Here is a 14,784-nt window from a genome sequence, read left to right on the forward strand (position 1 = left end):
TTGACTACTTAAAGTCAGAGTTTAAATAAACTAAAGGAAAACAAAAAGCAAAAGGGTAGAAAATGACTGACTTCTTTTACCGACGACTTTTCTAACTTAGCAAAAACATCATCGAAGGTTAACGAGACAACTTCATCAAAGTTTCTACTAAGTTAACAGTTATACCAACTAAGGAAGGAGGACTAAATAACACTATCAGGCACCAACCACTATCAAAATAGCGAAAAAAGGTTTTTAAATAGCAAAATAAAAGATGTCCAATGTAGCACCCTAATTACCCTAAGCCTTACCTCTAGCTGTAAAGTGAAGGTTAATCAAAGGTTATGACAATTCTAAGGCTTATAAATATTTATATATAGAAGAAAATAATATATTCTAGAAGCCCGATGAAGGATTAAGCTTAAAAACAAAATTACAAAAGTGCGAAACGTTCACCTGAAGCTAACGCATAAGATACAAGGTATAGATGCAAGGGAATAGAACATATAATATATATATATATATATATATATATATATATATATATATATATATATATATATATATATATATATATCAAAGGAAACAAGCCGCAGCTCGCAGAGTTTAAGCCGACTAGTATATACAAACATACCGAGTTTTGGAGTTAAAAATAGCTTATACAACTATTCTCTCAAAAAAGCCTCTAAGGCCATAAAGTCTAAAACAAAAGGGTGAGAGAAAATACTACAACAAAATAAAACAGAAATAAACCAAGAAGAAACCATACTCTGCTCTGCCACCATGTCTGCAATTTCTCCGAGGTGAATTACGACCTGCATCTGAAAAACAATAACAAAGTATGGAATGAGAACCGGAGGTTCTCAGTATGGTAACAGTGCCCAATAATGTAAGATATAAGGCTTCGGGATGCTGAAGGCAATCCTAGAACTTCACATCGAACACGGATATTCAAGCTTAGAATAAAATAAATAAATAGAGAACTTAAACCATAAACCGAGTTATCTAAACATAGGAGAATTCTAACCAATACTAATCACACCGCTGTATCCCACAGCCTTCGCCAACCTAACCTCCATGCAATCCCATCGCCACTGCCTACCTAAGCTCCTCATCATCAGACAATCACAAATAATGCAAGCAAGTAATACACAGGTAGTAATCATATATAACAAGTAATTCAAGAAGCAAATAGACATATTATACAATTAGGAAGACCCAAGTAATCAAAGCAAACAAGCATATAAGAGATACATATGATGAATGCCTGTCCTATTAGCTCGTGATATCACTTGTCGGTCCGTGAATGCCAACCCAAAATATCCTTCCGGATGTAGCCTTTTCTGCTACGCCAGATATATAGTGTCCTGCACACTCATGCAGCAGCGAATCTGCTATGCCAGAGATATAGTGCTATACACACTCATGTAGTAGGTAGTCTACTACGTCAGGGATATAGGCCCCGCACACTTCATGCAGCAAAGAAAGAAACAACCACAACAAATCTTGCAGCAGAAAAATCTGCCACGCCAGGGATATAGGCCATACACACTCTCAACAACATATAGTCATGCGGCAGAGACATCTGCCACGCCGAAGATATAGGCTCCGCACACTCGCATATAATCCAATACTTTCCTCATTCATTTCCAAGCCCTCAACTCATCATAACCATCACATCACTGGTTTCCACTTTTCAAATTCATCATAAGCGTTCCCATTCCTCATAAATCTCTTCAATCATACATTTCACAACACAACATTCACCAAATCAAGCTAGAAATTACACAAACATGCCAAACCTATGTCACCCGGCTCTAAACACATAACTAACAATACCCGAATTTATTCCTTTATTATTCTCACCCTTGATTCAAGACCTTAAAACTGGCAAAAAAGTTTTTAAACAAGTGTTACGGAAGTTTACAACCTTGTTGGAAAGGTGAAACAGTTAAAAACAAGAGTTTTGTTGAAAAACAGGGCATGTGCGTACGCACAGGGGTGCGCGTGCTTACGCCCAGAAAGTTTTCAAATGTGTGCGTACACATACGTAGTAAACTTTCAATTCTGTTTGTCTGCATAAGGTGTGCGAACGCCCTCAACAGAGTGCTCCTTCTAACGTGTGTGTGCGCACAGGGCTGTGCAAGCGCACAGGTTGCAGAACGTCGATGGTCGTGTGTGCGCACGGATCGTGCAAGCGCTCTCAACCGCAAGCCTTCCCCTGAGTGTGCGTGCGCACAAGGCTGTACGTGCGCACAAGGCTGTGCGTGCGCACACAAACCAGAAATCACAAATTCTGCGGCATTCACAGAATTCAGATTTCAACACCAAACTTTGATTGATCATAACTTCCCTTGCAAAAATCCATTCTCTACAAACTTTATATCAATTTAAAGCTCTCAAATCTAATTTAAAATGAGTTTCATGCAATTTTATGCTTTGAGGCTCAAGTTATGATTCGTCAAAGTTCACAAAAAATCTATTTTTACCAAAAATCCTTAAACCTCAATTTTAACTAACTCTCAAATCAAAACTAAATCAAAGCCTACTCAATCATCATAAAACACCACCACACACGACATCTTACCATTTCATATCATTTCCCTCAATTTCATTCCTAAATCACTCAACCATTTCACCATATATCACTAACAATCCAAAATTTCTAATTCAATTATAAATCCACACTCATAATCATCATCAACCAACATCAACATCAACAACCACTATAAATCCTCATCAATTCCAACAATCATCACCAAACAATATCTAATATTAACCAAATCCATCATAATCTTTATTCCTCAAATTATCCTCATAAAACTCACACCCTTCAGCAATAGTTATCAAAATCAACATTCATACTCCTCATCAATTAACCTCAATATTAGCAATAATTATCAACATTCATATTACCACAATCAACATACACACTCATAAACAACAACCAACATCATAATGTATCATTAACACCAATAACCCTCATACCCCTTATCAACCTTCCACTCATCATCAATATCATTAATCCCTCATTAACAACAAGTAAATCACAACATTCTTCAATCACCTCCATATAGCGTATCATGAAACATCAAATTTAGATACAAATAAACATATACCCAAGCATTCAATCCTATCTTAAGGTCAACTAGCCTAAGTGTCCAGAAACATTACATATTACATAAAAGAAATCAAAATCATACCTTGGCCAATTTCCAAACGCACCAAACACCAAAACAAAGCCACCAAACTCGATCCAAAGCCTCAACCAACTCCAACAAACACCAAAACTCAATCTAACATCACATAACATACAAACATCAAACCTATGGTTTACCAAAAACAACTAAACACAAAGGTTTAATGAAACCTTACCTTATCCAACAAGATTAGAGGTAAAATCCAATCATTACTTGCTACTAGAGATCACCTAAACAAGCAAAATCACACAATCTACTCAAAAATCCAACCCCAAAAACGCAGAAAGTAAGGGCAGAAAACTGGAGGGTTAGTTGAGAAATCTTACCAGATTTTCTTAGATAAATGAAGAGCTTGTCAAGAGCTTCACGTGGCCACAAACGCCTTGTCAATCGGAGTTCCGTAGCTCAAGTTATGGCTCTTGGAAGGTGATGATGAATAGTGACAATGGGGTTTCACCCCCCACCATCACCTATCCGAATTCTCTCTCTCTCTTCCCTTCAAAATGAGCTTGAAGCTCATTAAACACATATATGTATGTTGGACCTTGGGCCCGGTCTAACCCGTTAGCGATTTTAACCCGTTTGGCCCACTTTGGGCCAAAACCTTTAAGATTAGTGCACGGTTTTCAATTCTAAATTATTTTTGCCCTTTTTAAACAATAAATCAATTTTCAAAGTCTTATTTTTCTCAAGAGACGGTACTAGACAGTCTAGAGCCAGTACTGCCAGCTTAAGTGACAGTACACATTTTTACAAAAACTTTTCGAAAAGGATGCATTTTCCAGCTTAGAAAAATCCATTGAAATCAAATTTCACCTTTAAATATTCAAATTAAAACTTCTATATTTTGAATCTATCTCAGGCACTCAAAATTATTATTTTTATTAAAATGGTTTTACGTGAAAACTCCGGTTCTTACATTCTCCCCTCCTAAAAACATTTTCGCCCTCGAAAATTCGAATCACGCGATATATATATTCTCCACGAAGCATTCTATTATCAATGTTATCAACCCAACAAGTTGCCAAAGCATCTCATTCACCATCATCCTACCGTGTCGATGTTTTCTCTCGCCTTCTGCTGCGTTACTCTCATATCGTCATTAAGAATCCAAAAATTCCTTAAACCAATACCGATTTTGTAATATTTTTCAAAACCTTTAAAACAAGTTCAATCTAAATGAGTTCATTGTTAAAACTTTCTCAAAAGAGTAAAAAATTATTTATTCGGAAGTCCATTACTTTAAATCATGATTTTCTTAAATAAAAACTTTTCAAATTGAATCCCTTTCGGTAAGATTAATTGAAAACCAAATGCACAAATGAACAAAATCATAGAACTCATTTTTTCCTATTAAATCATATCATTTAAACCAAAGTTCCAAACCAAATTTGAAGACCCTTCTAAACCTTAAAACTTCTTCAACAAGTTAGCAATTGAAAACCATAATTGAAAATTGCAAAAGCATCAGTCGTTACTTCCGTCGCCACTAATACTGAACCGCACCCATCAACCAACATGTCGCAAACTCGACGAACAGACTTTTTCGGAACATTCTGAGCTCGTAACGCATAGGATAGGTTAGCCATCCTCACTACCTCTCCGTTAACGTGATTGATCTCGTCCGCGAGTTGCCATTCAAGTTTTATTTCCACACCAAACAATCGATATTAAGGTAATCAGTCTCAATATCTCAAGGTCAGTGATTCTATTGTACCCAAAGGCACTCACAAACAAGCATGCTATGCATATCAAATAGATAACATAAATAGCATGAAAGAAAAATGACCCAGAGTGTGCAACGAAGCACAATCGGTCCATCCCTCAGGCTCACAAGGATGAACCGCTCTGATATCACTAAATGTAAAACCCTAATTACCCTAAGCCTTATCTCTAGCCATAAAGCAAAGGTTAATCAAAGGTTACGACAATTCTAAAGCTTATACATATTTATATATAGAAGAAAATAATATATTCTAGAAGCCCGATGAAGGATTAAGCTCAACAACAGAATTACAAAAGCACAAAACATTCACACGAAGCTAACGCATAAGATACAAGGTATAGATGCAAGGGAATAGAACATATATAGATATAAGAGTATAATAATCATAGGAAACTAGCCGCAGCTCACAAAGTTTAAACCGACTAGTATATACAGACATACCGAGTTTTGGAGTTAAAAATAGCTTATACAACTATTCTCTCAAATAAGCCTCTAAGGCCATAAAGTATAAAACAAAAGGGTGAGAGAAAATACTACAACAAAATAAAACAGAAATAAACCAGGAAGAAACCATACTCCACTCTGCCAGCATGTCCGTAATTTCACCGAGGTGAATTACGACCTACATCTGAAAAACAACAACAAAGTATGGAATGAGAACCAGAGGTTCTCAGTATGGTAACAGTTCCCAATAATATAAGATGTAAGGCTCTGGGATGCCGAAGGCAATCCTAGAACTTCGCATCAAACACGGATATTCAAGCTTAGAATAAAATAAATAAATAGATAACTTAAACCATAAACCAGGTTATCTAAACTTAGGAGAATTCTAACTAATACTAATCACACCGTTGTATCCCACAGCCTCCGCCAACCTAACTTCCGTGTGATCCCACCACCACTGCCTACCTAACCTCCGTATCACCAGACAATCACAAATAATGCAAGCAAGTAACACACAGGTAGTAATCATATATAACAAGTAATTCAAGAAGCAAGTAGACATATTATACAATTAGGCAAACCCAAGTTATCAAAGCAAAGAAGCATATAAGAGATGCATATGATGAATGCCTGTCCTATTTTCTCGTGATATCACTTGTCGGCCCCTGAATGCCAACCCGACACATCCTTCCGGATGTAGCCTTTTCTGTCACGCCAGAGATATAGTGCCCTGCACACTCATGCAGCAGCGAATCTGCTACACCAGAGATATAGTGTCCTCCACACTCATGTAATAGGGAGTCTACTACGCCAGGGATATAGGCCCCGCACACTTCATGCAGCAGAGAAGGAAACAACCACAACAAATCATGCAGTAGAAAAATCTGCCACGCCAGGGATATAGGCCCTGCACACTCTCAACAACATCTAGTCATGCGGCAGAGACATCTGCCACGCCAGATGTTCATACCCTGACCGGGCTCCTCCAACTCGGCAAATTCATAAGAGGTCCGACCTCGTCCTAAGGCTCACGCCTAAAGGTCGGACCTCGGACAATAAAGCAAGGAAGGCCCATCAAAAGGAACGCAGCCCAAAACCTAAAGGCCGAAAAGGCCTAGAAAAGGCGGTTCCACAAAGATAGAGATAAAACTCCCAAAGATAAGATAAGATAAGAATATCTTATCCAGGGAAGATCACGGCCAACTACTATAAATACACTGGAGCACCCAGGTATGACATTCATTCCACGTTCTACACATATCTGCTTGGACCCATGCTAACTTAAGCATCGGAGTGTCATTGCAGGTACAACCACCAACCACTCTGCATATCAAGCTCGGGTCCCTGAACCCCCACCTCGGGCCTCTCCAGACGACCGAGCTACACGTTTCAGGTAACCCTCGGAACATTGGCGCCGTTGCCGGGGACCTGGAAGTCATCCCTCTACCATGGCGGACGACCCTCACAACAATGACCGCGCTGCATCTGAACAAGAGGACGAAATTGACACCGGAGAACGACCGGACAGCCCTCTATCACCACGCACTCCAGGAGGAAACAAACAGAATCGCCCAAAGACATCACTCCCAAACAAAGATCCACAAAATTCCGAAAAAGAGAAGAGCTCGGAAATTCTAGAAGCAGTCCGGGCACAACAAAACCGACTGAAACAACTCGAAGAGGACATAAAGAAGCAGAAAGAAACTGAACAATATCTGAGAAGGGAGACTCGAAAGCGCAGAGAATTAGAAGAAAAACTGCGGAAAATAGAGGCCAACCTGAAAGACCGGACAGAACGCGGCACCACCCCCGAAGGCAACCATGATCCCTTCACGCAAGAGATCATGAAGGAGAAGGTACCGCGAAACTTCAAACCACCCGATATGGATCTCTACGACGGCACCACCGATCCAAGTTACCACCTCAGCAACTTCAGAAGCAGAATGTACCTAGTCGACGCCTCCGACGCGATTCGGTGCAAAGCCTTCCCCACCACTCTCACCAAGTCAGCCATGAAGTGGTTCGACAACCTGCCACCAAGATCAATCACCAGCTTCGAAGACCTAACCAAAAAATTCCTAACAAGGTTCTCTATTCAAAAGGACAAGACAAAACATGCCCCCAGTCTGCTCGGGATCAAACAAGGTAACCAAGAAACTCTCCAAGAATACATGGAGCGATTCAACAAAGCCTGCCTGGACATACAACACTTGCCCACTGAAGCAGCCATCATGGGACTAGCAAACGGCCTAAAAGAGGGACCGTTTAGCCAATCCCTATCCAAGCGCTACCCGACCTCCCTATACGAGGTACAGGAGCGGGCAGAAAAATATATCAACATGGAGGAAACCTCCCAGCTAAGAGACTCTTCTAGGAAGGAATCAACCTACCCACTCCGAGATCGAGATCGGGAACAGAAGAAGAAAGAAGAACCCAACTCGGACAAGCCACGGAAGTACCACAACTACACCCCCCTCCGAGTCTCCCTGGTAGACATCTACAGAGAAGTATGCCACACCGAAAAGATCCCACTGCCCCGACCGCTAAAACACAAGAGGGCGGGGAGAGATCGGTCCGAATACTGTGAATATCACAAGCTCTACGGTCATTCTACTAACGACTGCTACGACCTAAAAAATGTTATAGAAAAGCTAGCCAGAGAAGGAAAACTCGACAGATACATAGCAGAGAAAGGAGAAGAGACCAGGAAGAGAAGGCGGGGAGATAACGAAGATCGGGCCGAACAAACCCCGCGAACCCCTGAAAGACACGTTCACATGATAAATGGAGGTTTTGCAGGCGGAGGAACATCCAGATCCTTGCGAAAAAGACACCTCAAAGAAGTCTATCACGTCCGAGAAGACAGTCCCCTGCCCGAATTACCTACCATCTCATTTACCCGAGAAGATGCTCAAGGGATAATACCCGGGCACGACGATCCAATGGTAATCACCATTATCCTAGCAAACGCCAACTTACATCGAACCCTGATTGACCAGGGAAGCTCAGCAGATATCCTGTTCAAAACGGCCTTCGACAAGCTCGGACTTGAGGAAAAAGAACTAAAGGCCTATCCCACCGACCTATTTGGGCTAGGGGATACCCCGATCCATCCCTTAGGATACATCTCGCTACACACTACCTTTGGAAGAGGCGAGCAATCTAAAACATTAAGCATCGACTACATTATAGTCGATGTCACTTCAGCATACAATGCCCTCATTGGGCGACCAACCCTAAACAGACTGGCAGCTATAGTCTCGACCCCACACCTCTGTATGAAGTTCCCTACCGCAAAAGGAATCGCTACCCTAAAAGGCGACCAAAAACTAGCGCGGCGATGTTACAACGAAAGCCTGAGCCTAAAAGGGAAAGAGGTCGACACAATAGAACTCAGACGAGTTCAATCCCGAGAAGATCTTCGGCCACAACCAGAGGGAGAAACCGAAAGAGTCCAGATTGGGAACACACCTGAAAAAATAACAAACATAGGAGCAAACCTCGAAGCAGGCCTAAAAGAGAAACTCATAACCCTCTTAAAGGAGAATTCCGACCTCTTCGCCTGGAAAGCCTCCGACATGCCAGGCATAAGCCCCGACCTGATGTGCCATGAGCTATCAGTTTACCCGGGATCCCGACCTGTCCAACAAAGACGCCGAAAGCTCGGACCCGAGCGCATGCAAGCAATAGAAGAACAAGTACAAGCACTGCTAGATGCAGGGTTCATCAGGGAAGTAAAATACCCCCTATGGCTCGCAAACGTGGTCCTGGTGAAAAAGCCCAATGGAAAATGGAGGATGTGCGTCGATTACACGGATCTCAACAAAGCCTACCCCAAAGACCCATATCCACTACCAAACATCGACGCCTTAGTAGACGCAGCCTCAGGCTATAGATATCTCTCATTCATGGACGCATACTCGGGATACAATCAAATCCCGATGTACGGACCCGACCAAGAAAAGACCTCGTTCATAACCCCAAGGGCAAACTACTGCTACGTAGTAATGCCCTTCGGGCTGAAGAACGCAGGGGCAACCTACCAGAGGCTAATGAACAAAGTGTTCTCAGAGCACATCGGACTACAGCTGGAGGTGTACGTCGACGACATGCTGGTAAAGACACAAGAAGACAGAAACTTGCTGACCGACCTCACCAGTGTCTTCGGCACCCTCAGAAAACACAACATGAGACTTAACCCGACAAAGTGCACCTTCGCCGCAGAAGCCGGAAAGTTCTTAGGCTTCATGCTGACCCAAAGGGGCATCGAAGCGAACCCGGACAAATGCCAAGCGATACTCAATATGAAGAGCCCGACGTGTGTCAAAGAAGTACAACAACTGAATGGAAGGCTAGCCGCCCTATCAAGATTCTTGGCAGGATCAGCAATAAAATCACTACCTCTCTACTCACTCCTAAAGAAAGGGAAACCCTTCTCATGGACCCCGGAGTGCGAAAAAGCCTTTCAAGAATTCAAGGAATTCCTCGGGCAGCCACCAATCCTAACCCGACCTTTAAAGGGAGAAGAACTCGTACTATACCTCTCGGTTGGACATCGAGCAATCGCTTCAGCATTAATACGAGAAAATGACCAAGGACAACACCCCATATACTTTGTAAGCAAGGCACTACAAGGGGCCGAATTAAATTATCAGAAGATAGAAAAATTCGCCTACGCCCTAGTGTTCACAGCTCGGAGGCTCCGTCCCTACTTTCAAGCCCACACCATCAAAGCCCGGACAAACCAACCCATGAGACACATCCTCCAAAAAACAGACCTGGCAGGACGAATACTGCAATGGGCGGTGGAACTGTCCGAGTTCGACCTCCACTATGAAACCCGGACTGCCATAAAATCTCAGTATCTAGCCGACTTCATCGCAGAATACACTGAGACCCCTGGAACCCCACTCTCATGGAACCTGTATGTCGACGGGTCCTCAAACAAAACTGGAAGCGGAGCCGGGGTTATACTCGAAAGCGACCAAGGAACGCGGATAGAACTATCCCTAAAATTCGAGTTCCAGGCTTCGAACAACCAAGCCGAATACGAGGCCCTACTAGCAGGTCTAAAGCTAGCCGAAGAGGTCGGAGCCCAGAAAATCGCAATCTTCAGCGACTCCCAGGTCGTCACATCACAAGTAAGTGGAAGCTACCAGGCCAAAGACCCCACCATGAAAAAATACCTGGACCAAACACAGGCACAACTACGCCACTTTTCAGAGATACAGATTCAGCACATACCTCGGGAACAAAACGCCCGGGCGGACGCCCTCTCAAAGCTCGCCAGCACCAAGCCCGGAGGCAACAACAGAAGTCTCCTCCAGGAAACCTTACAATCCCCCTCCGTGCTAAGAGAGGAAGAAACGCTAAATATATCCAACCAACAACAAGGATGGATGACCCCCATACTCAACTACCTGAAGTCGGGAACTCTCCCCGCCGAAAGAAAGGGAGCTAAAAGACTCACGAAAGACGCCCAGAATTATACACTAATTCACGACGTATTATACAGAAGAGGTTTCTCAAACCCCCTCCTTAGGTGCGTCCCGACCTCAGAAACGAAGAACGTCCTCGAAGAAATCCACGGAGGCATGTGTGGGAACCATCTCGGAGCTCGGGCATTATCCAAAAAAGTAGTCCGAGCCGGGTTCTACTGGCCAACCTTGCAAAAAGACGCAACGGAATTTGTGAAAATATGCCCCCCCTGCCAAAAACACGCCAATTTCCACAAGGCACCACCCGAAGACCTTATCAGCATCACCGCACCATGGCCCTTTGCAAAATGGGGACTTGACCTACTCGGCCCGTTCCCCCAAGGACCGGGGCAAGTCAAATACCTCATAGTAGGGGTCGACTACTTCACAAAGTGGATCGAAGCTGAACCCTTAGCCACCATTACGGCTCAGAAAAGCCGCAAATTCCTATACAAAAACATTGTCACAAGATTCGGAGTCCCCTACTCCATCACAACAGACAATGGAACACAGTTCACGGACACAAGTTTTCAGAACTTGGTGGCCGAACTAAAAATCAAACAGCAATTCACCTCAGTCGAGCACCCACAAGCCAATGGACAAGCAGAGGCCGCAAATAAAGTCATCTTGGCCGGGTTAAAACGAAGACTCCAAGAGGCCAAAGGGGCATGGGCCGAGGAGCTCCCCCAGGTACTATGGGCATATCGGACAACTCCACACTCTACAACGGGAGAATCGCCATTCCGACTAGCTTACGGGATGGAGGCAATGATTCCTATCGAAATAGATGAAGGGTCACCCAGAGTCATCTTCTACAACGAAGAAGGTAACCCGCAGGCACAAAAGGAAGAACTCGACCTCCTCCCCGAGGTCCGAGAAAGAGCCCGGATCCGAGAAGAAGCCTTAAAACGTCGAACGGCCCTCAGATACAATCAGAAAGTAATAAAGCGAAGCTTCTCCATTCACGACCTAATTCTAATCCGAAATGACATCGGAACACAAAAGTCGGGAGAAGGAAAGCTAGCTGCAAATTGGAAAGGACCCTACAAGGTAACAGAAGTCTTAGGAACAGGCTATTACAAAGTATCCGACCTAGAAGGCAATGAGCTGCCCAGGGCCTGGCACGCCTGTAATCTAAGACGATACTACAACTAGAAAAATATAACCCGAGGTGTACTCTTTTTCCTGCAAAGGTTTTTTAATGAGACACCCGGTCGAGAAAGGCACCCGACCTAGCCAAGGGTAAACATTCTGTAAATATTCTTTCTTTTTTAATACTAATAGAATTTTTCTCTTTTCTTTCTCCTTCCTCTTCCTCATGATGAAACAAATCCTGGAAAGTACCCCGCCAAGGCGCATTAATTTATGCTCGGCAAAACGCAAAAAATCATTCCCAAGAGACCACACAAGGTCGGCAAGATAAAGCGACGAGGTTCAAATTAATGTGAGAAGTTATAAAAGCAACTCTGAAAAGGCTCAAAAAGCCAAATAAAAAGAGATTACAAAAATAACTTAAAGGGCCGACCAACGACAAGGTCGGGCCCAACAAAGGGAAGTACTCGACCGCCCCACCCGAGGTCCGAGAAAAAGCCCGGATCCAAGAAAGAAGCCTTAAAACGGCGAAAACAAAGATTTCGAAAACGCTTACTAAAAAGTTGCTATACAACTAAAAAGTACAAGCGAAAAAACGAAATCAAAGGAAAGGGAAAAACAAAAGTTTCAAAGCGCTAGCTAAAAGGTTGTTATCCAAAAACAACTAAAAAGCATAAAAGCGGAACAAAAAGTCAAAACGCGAACAAAACACCGCATAATAAGCTAAAAAGTTACTACAAGTAGCTAATAGCAAAAAGGTGTCCAAAGCATTCACAGAAACCATCCAAAAACAAAGGAGCCCACAGGCCGAGCAAAAAACCAAAGATAAAAGGATTACAAAGAATCAAGATCCTTTCCGGACTCCACATCAACAGAAGGCTGTGGAGGAAACATAGAAATCGGGACAGCATCGACGGCACCGTCATCTCGGTTTAAAACCTCCACACCAGATCCATCCCCGGCCAAAGGTGAAGTCGGGTTCGCAACCGGAACTTTGGGGTCGGACACCGGAACCTCATCCTCGTTGGGAGCAGGAACAATCTTTCCCTCCACAACAACGTTATCCGTACTGAATAAACTCAGATCCAGGTCAGGAGCAAGAACCCGGACCTGAGCCTTCAAATTTTCAAACATAGCATCCATACCCTTAGCCACATGACCTTCTAGCTCGTAAAAATCATCCTGAGCGGATTGCAATCTCTCCTTTGTCTCCACAAGCTCAGCATATGTCCGAGTATAATTCTCTGTAGCCGCCTTCGCCATCTCCTCAGATGCATTCGCTGCCGCCACAGCCGCGGTAGCCTTAGCTTTCTCTTTCTCCAAAGATGCCTCCAGCTCAGTAATCCTAGCAGCCTTCAGTTCACTAATCCTCTCGAATTCAGACTGAGCCTTCTCAAGTCGGGAGCTGGTCGCACCAATGGGGGATTTCTTGAACTCCCGGGCAATAGCGGCATGAAGACTAGCCATCCAGACACAACTCCGCGCCATATACTGAAAATGGTGCTCCATAGACACATCATCAGCAGAAATAAAGGTCTGAGGGAGAATATGCTGTTCAATCCAACCAAGAGCATCAAAATCCTTGTCATTAAAACCCGCAAGCTCTTGAGAGGTCTTCTGTTTCTTGAGAGGAGGACCCGAGGACGAAGGCGGGGAAGAGTGACCGGGTCCAGAGGTCGGAGGATCTTGATTTATAGCTCGGAACTGGGGAGTCGGAATAGTCTTCGACCGAGTAGTGACACCCACAGTAGTCTTCTTCGGAGAAGATCGGGCAGAAGCCTCCCCATCCTCGATATTTCGAGCAGCCACAGACTTCTTCGTCCGACGAAGGTACTTCATGGAATCCGCCTGAGAAGACATCTCTGCAGAAATAAAAGAAAAGGATTACCACAACAGAAATTCCACCAAAACAAGCAAAGCCAAAATACTAAAAAAGATGAAATCTCGGAGAGGTCGGGAACTACCTAACTCGGAACGGAGAAGGCTTGGATCTCCCAACATTTTCTTCGTGTCCAAGTGAGGCGCCCGACCCCATAAACTGCTTACCACACCCACAAAAGCCTGCTCCACCTCATCTAGACTCTCAAGGGTATACTTAGTAGACACTACATTCTCCTGCCAACAAAGAGGAAAAGAAGGCTCCCCACTCTCATCTAGAAAGAAAGGTCGGACGTCTCCAGTAGCCCGGACCTTGAAATAAAAGTTCTTAAAATCATGAAAGGACTCATCATACAGGGTACAAAACTTCCTTCCCTGGTTAGCCCTAAAAGAAACCCAAGATACCTTCCCTCCACCCGACCCCGGCTTCGTCAACACAAACAAATAGGAAAAAAGAGAAATAGAGGGAGCGACGCCCAAAAACTGACACAAAAGTTGAAACAGCTTTAAAAACGCCCAAGAATTTGGATGGAGCTGCGTAGGGGCAAGATTACAAGACCATAACACCTCGGACTCCAGATCGGTAAAGGGAAGTCGGACACTCAGCTTAGAGAAAAAACAATCATAAGCATAAAAGAAGAGCTTCTCGGAACTATCTAAGGGCGGGAAGCACACTCTCTCCTCGGAATCCGGGGCTACTAGTTCATAATCCCTCTCAGACTCTCTATTTTCACATATGCTACAGTGCCTACGGAACCTAGCTAAATACTCAGAATCTACCACAGAAGGGACTCTTAGAGGAAGAGGGTCTACCCAACCAAGACCACATGGAATCTTAGTCGACATCGCTTGAAGAACCTTTCGAGACATAAAATTCTTACCTACAAAGAAGAATACAACAGCAAGCAAAAATCACATAAAGAAGACAGCAAAAACCCATTCAGCAAAGCAAGAAACAAAAACCCCACGAAGAAAATGCGGCAACCCG

This window comes from Arachis hypogaea, chromosome 10 (assembly GCF_003086295.3).
Source record: "Arachis hypogaea cultivar Tifrunner chromosome 10, arahy.Tifrunner.gnm2.J5K5, whole genome shotgun sequence".
Classification (NCBI taxonomy): Eukaryota; Viridiplantae; Streptophyta; class Magnoliopsida; order Fabales; family Fabaceae; genus Arachis; species Arachis hypogaea.